At 39.4% G+C, this 6,397-nt stretch overlaps 1 protein-coding gene across 1 annotated transcript in view; it reads right to left on the bottom strand.

The window, feature by feature from the left end:
* Window positions 1–6,397, bottom strand: part of LOC131889926 (protein Aster-A-like) — a 29,777-nt gene that overhangs the window by 20,407 nt on the left and 2,973 nt on the right. The window lies entirely within an intron of this gene.

Here is a 6,397-nt window from a genome sequence, read left to right as displayed (position 1 = left end):
TTGAACATTATTTGAAGAGATGCGAACATCCAAATGCCTGCTTATTTAGGGATAAATAGATGTAGATATCATGATTACAATGCCTTTTTCAGATTATGTGAGTTGAAGAATACTGTTCTTTGCAACTGGGTCGATTTTAGTTGGAGAGAGTAAAACAATTGTTTTTGATGATTTTTACCCTTTTTGGATTACGATACCCTTAAATGTTGGTTCCACTTCGCGTTTTATTCCATAGGGGACATGTCTTGATAAGTTGAGATCACCCTTGGGTGAAAAGATATCCCCAGTAACGAATGATGTTAGGCCCGAAGAAGTATGAATTTAGCGGAAATGTCGCCTTTTTGGACTAGGAACGGCAAGCCTAGATATTTCAGCCAAAATAGTTGTCCAATTAAAGGAAATGTAGGCGTGTGTGTGGCCAGTTCAAATTATTGGCTAATGATTTAATACCCTCAAGTTGTTAGTCTGAAGCAGAGCGACATTGTTTGGAGCAGGCTTTGCGGTTTGAAAGAATAAGTTATGAATAAAGAATTTGTCAGTTGGATTAACCAGACGTTGCCATTACTTATCACACTTGGAAATTATAATTTCAAAATCTGCGTTAGAAGTGGGCACGAAATCCACTTAGATATACGAGGACTATGTTCAAGATGTTTTAACAGATAACAAAATTGCGAAACATGTTGAGCTCCACTTTCCAAGAACATTCCAAGAACAAGATAGCTCTCTTTAAAAGAGAGGCTAAAAAGGCCTCCTCCCTTCTTTTCTGGGAAATATATAAACGGTGAACTTGTAGCAATTTGAAGGACAAGCTTTTGACGAACATTCCAGATCAACCCTATATTCAAGGGCTAGCCAGGTCCGTCAATTGTTATTCGTTGGTAGACCAAATATTGTTTGAATTTAAAGTTAGATAAGAATTAGAAGTGTTTTTCATAAGCTGCTCAGGATATTATTCCGAGTAATGGTATGGAAGTCTGTAAAAATGTCCTGGTTATGTATCTTGTTTGAAAAAAGTCGTCAAACAAGACCTCATTTCGTGGACAATATCCGACCAAATCTTTGGTGAATCTGATATAACTATATTATGTAGCCGAAGCCCTTTTATTTATAAGGTATATTTCATCTTCAGGAACCAAGTTACCTATGAGGCCCATAATGATCTCTAAATCCCAGATCTAGTTCACTTTAAACTTCCGAGAATTATCTGGTTTGTAAATGCTTCTATGTACTCCAGAAGATTATTTAATCTCTCAAGCTCTTTAAGCTGTAAGTCAAGTTAAGTGGAGTGCCCAAACCGATAATCGGTTGTTACGTAGATTTCATTATGAATCGAATCCTTGTACTACTTAAAGCAGTGCAAGTAACGGACACGTGTCTAGAATAGAAAAGCAATTGCAGGGCTACTTTGCAGCTTTTCTGCACCTCTACTGTTCCATTACCGTTTGGTAATATACATGATAACGTTTGGAGCCACCCTCGGTCCACAAAATAACCGGGTGTACCTTTGCGCTCGTTTTCATAGTGCTTACTCGTTTTTTCACCATAGAGGCCAAAACATCAGCCCATATGAGACGAATCCATTGCCTTGATTGAGTCGGAGTTAATAGATTTTTGAAATGGAAAAATCAATAGTCTCCTTGCATTGATAAAACACTTCGTTCAAACCGGTCGGACAATTCATGTACAAACCAAGCGAGACAGTCTGGTCTCTGACATTCGCAGTAGAGACTGAACCGTGGAGGAGCGAGCGATAGGAGCAGACAGCTTGTGCCCCGTCATTTTGGCCTTGACGATGAGAGAAGAAAAAAAACTCAAAATGTTCCACTGCTTGATGTCGTTTGACTTGCTTTCACTGCCTACAATATAGAGCACATGTGGGTGAAGATTGAAAGTAGGCCTGGTGTTTTGCTTTCACACTGTCTTCAAGGTAAACTTTGCGTGTTGTGCTCCTCGTAGTTGCACAAAGGCTGGCCTTTAGCTTCAAGCCTGACATGACATGTGATCTTGAGAGATATGTTATTATTGCTTGATGTCGTGGTACAAGCCAATGCGACGGTTTCTGTGAGTTTAATTGATCGCCCTACGATTTCAAAATCATGATCCATCTGTGCTTTTGTAAAGGGTTGTTCCCAAAGGGAAAGAATGTTTGAAGACATGCAGGTGATCCTCGTTGCAGATTGAGTCCGTGTTCATCGAGTCCACTGTTAGTGTCTCATCCGGAGCGATTCCCAATCGAAGACATCCCCATCCGATTTGGCTGGAGAACCGGTCTCCTCTTCAGCAACTTTGAAAGGAAGCCGTAAAAAAGATGGCGAACATCCGGTCGAGACAATGTCACGAAGATGGGTAAAATAACGATCACATCACAAAAAAAAAATGTGACAAGCTCCGGCCAGTTGCGCCAGTATCTGAGTCACGAGATGTCTTGGATGGATGCAGAAATTGTCTTGAAAAAACACGATTTATCTTTACAGTTTAGATGCTCTCATTTGTGAATTTGAAAAAAATATCATCATTTTGATTTTTATGAATATAAATATTATTATTTGTAAAGGGTGATATAATCGTAGAAGGATGTTTAAGTGGTTTGTACATATTTTTTAGGATCACTTATGTGAGGATCTGTGTTTAAAACTCGTTATTTTACATTTGCGTTTTCAAGACGCGCTAACATGCTGTTCGATTACAATGAAAAAAGCTTTTTGACCATGTTATATTATGAAAAGTACGTATGCTTTCATATTTATGATTTTTTTTGTGGGATAATAACCAACAACCCAATTTACTAACAGCTATATGCTATGTATCATACTAAACTTTATTGAAGGTCATGGAAACATTTTATATAATGAGGGGCCCATGAAACGCCTAGTGCTCCAGAACTTTTGGTTTGGCCATTCTTGATAAGAACGAAAACATGGTCCCTCGAGGAATTTTCAATGTAATCACACTGTCATCTCATCCTTTTTGATGGATCTCGAAACCTCGAGCCAAAGACCCGTTCGTTGCCTTTGACTATTTTGAGTCTAGGCCATTCATTGATTGTAACCATGCTCGTACGAGTATTATCAACTGCGACAAATCTACTTTCAATAGATTATGTCTTTGATGGATTGGTCAACGTAGCGACACACACACACACACACACATACACACAATCCTAGCGTATATTTCGTTCTCTTTCATCCTTGGCAGTGATCATACACACGCCATGACGTCAAAAGCCTCAACTTGCCTTTTTCCCCCGAAGTAAGAAAAGTGTCAGTGTTCCTCACAACTTGTTGAACGTGAATGCCAAAACAGACATGCTTGCCACCAATGAAAGAAGTGTCATTTTCATCACTAATAACACCTGTAACCTCCTCCTAATTGAGGCGAAAGAATAGAGACAAATTCACTATGTGTGCATGTCCACGGTTTGAGTGTCCTATTAGCAGGGACATGGACGAAATCGTAGCAACAAAACGGCCAGGACTTTAAGATAAAACTCGTTTGGAATATTTCGGTCACTCACCGAGTGAGAGACGACGTTCACTACAAACAAGTGCTGCGCGTTGAAATCGAAGTCAGTTGGGCACGAAGTGATCGACAATTGTGCCTCTGTTGCTTACGATTTCGTCCATGTTCCCTTGCTAATAGGACACTCCAAAACGTTGGGACATGCACACTAGTGAATGTCTCTATTCTTTCGCCCTTCAATTTTAGGAGGAGGTACAGTTTATTAGTTGATGAAAATGACACTTCTTCATTGTGGCAAGCAATGTCTGTTTGGGCATTCACGTTCAACAAGTTGTGAGGAAACTGACACTTTTCTTTACTTCGGGGGAAAAAGGCCAAGTCTTGGAGGCTTTTTGACGTCATGGCGTGTGTGTATGATCATGCCAAGCATGAAAGAGAACGAAATATACCGCTAGGATTGTTGCTGTATGCTGTGTGTGTGTGTGTGTTGTCGCTACGTTGACCAATCCATCAAAGGACATAATCTTATTGAAAGTAGATTTGTCGCAGTTGATAATACTCGTACGAGCATGCCGTTACAATCAATGAAAATGGGCCTAGGACTCAAAATAGTCAAAGGCAACGAACGGTCTTTGCGCCTCGACGGTTTCGAGAATCCATCAAAAAAGGATGAGATGACAGTGTGATTACATTTGAAAAATTCCTCGAGGCGACCATGTTTTTCGTTCTTATCAAGAATGGCCAAACCAAAAGTTTCTGGAGCACTAGGGCGTTCATTGGGCCCTCTCATTATATAAAATGTTTCCATGACCTTCAATAAAGCTTTAGTATGATTACATAGCATAATAGCTGTTAGTAAATTGGGTTGTTGGTTTATTATCCCACAAAAAAAAATCATATAATAATGAAAGCATACGTTACTTTTCATAATATAACATGCGTCAAAAAGCTTTTTCATTGTAATCGAACAGCATGTAGCCGTTCTTGAAAACGCAAATGGTAAATAACGAGTTTTTTTAAACACAGATCCTCACATAAGTGATCCCTAAAAAAATATGTTACAAACCACTTAAAACATTCCTTCTACGATTATATCACCCTTTTCAAATAATAATATTTATTATCATAAAATATCAAAATGCATGATATTTTTTTCAAATTCACAAAATGAGCGGCATCTTAAACTGTAAGATAAATACGTGTTTTCAAGACAATTTACTGCACCATCCAAGACATTCTCGTGACCTCGAATCTTGGCGCAAACTGGCCGGAGCTTGCAATCCACATCCTTCTTTTTGTGATGTGATCAGTTATTCTTTACCCATCTTTCGTTGACCATTGTCTCGACCGAATGTTCGCCATCTTTTTTACGGCTTCCTTTTCAAAGTTGCTGAAGAGGAGACCGGTTCTCCAGGCCAAATCGGATAGGGGTGTCTTGAATTGGAATCGGCTCCGGATGAGACACTAACAGTGGACTTCCGATTGAAACACGGGACCTCAATCTGCAACGAGGATTCCACCTGGCATGTCTTTTCAAACAATTCTTTTCCCTTTGGGAAACAACCCTTTACAAAAGCACAGATGGATCATGATTGGAAATCTAGGGCGATCATCAAATTAAACTCACAGAAACCGGTCGCATTGGCTGTTACCACGACATCAAGCAATAATAACATTATCTCTCAAGATCACATGTCATGTCAGCTTGAAGCTAAAGCCAGCCTTTGCCAAACTTACGAGGAGCACAAACACGCAAAGGCTTTACCTTGAAAGACAGGTGCAAAAGCAAAACACAGGCACTACTTTCAATCTTCACCCACATGTGCTCTATATATGTAGCAGTCAGTGAAAAGCAAGTTCAAACGACATCAAGCAGATGGAACATTTTGAAGTTTTTTCTTCTCTCATCGTCAAGGCCCAAAATGACGGGGACAAAGCTGTCTGCTCCTATTCGCTCGCTTCCTCCACGGTTCAGTCTCTACTGCGAATGTCAGAGACAGACTGTCTCGGACTTGGTTTGTACATGAATTGTCCGAACCGTCTTGAACGAAGTGTTTTTATCAATGCAAGGAACTATTGATTTTTTCCATTTCAAAATTCTATTAACTCCGGAACTCAATCAAGGCAATGATTTCGTTCATATGGGCTTGATGTTTTTGTCCTCTATTGGTGAAAATAACGAAGTAAGCACTATGAAAACGAGCGCAAAGGTACACCCGGGTTATTTTTGTGGACCACGGTTGGCTCCAACGTTTATCATGTTATATTACCAAACGTAATGAACAGTAGAGGTGCAGAAAAGCCTGCAAAGTAAAGCCCTGCAATTGCTTTCTATTCTAGGACCACGTGGTCCGTTACTTGCACTGCTTTAAGTAGTACAAGGGATTCGCATTTCATAATGAAAATCTACGTAACAACCGAATTATTCGTTTGGGCACTCCACTTAACTTTTGACTTACAGCTTAAAAGAGCTTGAGAGATTTAAATAAATCTTCTGGAGTACATAGAAAGCATTTACAAACCAAACCAGATAATTCTCGGAAGTTTAAAGTGAACTAGATCTGGGATTTAGAGATCATTATGGGCCTCATAGGTAACTTGGTTCCTGAAGATGAAATATACCTTATAAATAAAAGGGCTTCGGCTACATAATATAGTTATATCAGATTCACCAAAGATTTGGTCGGATATTGTCCACGAAATGAGGTCTTGTTTGACGACTTTTTCCAAACAACTGCTGTACGGCCAAGGCGGGTCGGATATTGTCCACGAAATGAGGTCTTGTTTGACGACTTTTTCCAAACAAGATACATAACCAGGACATTTTTACAGACTTCCATACCATTACTCGGAATAATATCCTGAGCAGCTTATGAAAAACACTTCTAATTCTTATCTAACTTTAAATTCAAACAATATTTGGTCTACCAACGAA

This window comes from Tigriopus californicus, chromosome 11 (genome assembly GCF_007210705.1).
Source record: "Tigriopus californicus strain San Diego chromosome 11, Tcal_SD_v2.1, whole genome shotgun sequence".
Classification (NCBI taxonomy): domain Eukaryota; kingdom Metazoa; phylum Arthropoda; class Copepoda; order Harpacticoida; family Harpacticidae; genus Tigriopus; species Tigriopus californicus.
The sequence above is the reverse complement of the archived record's forward strand: the minus strand, read 5'-3'. Positions and strand labels throughout refer to the sequence as shown.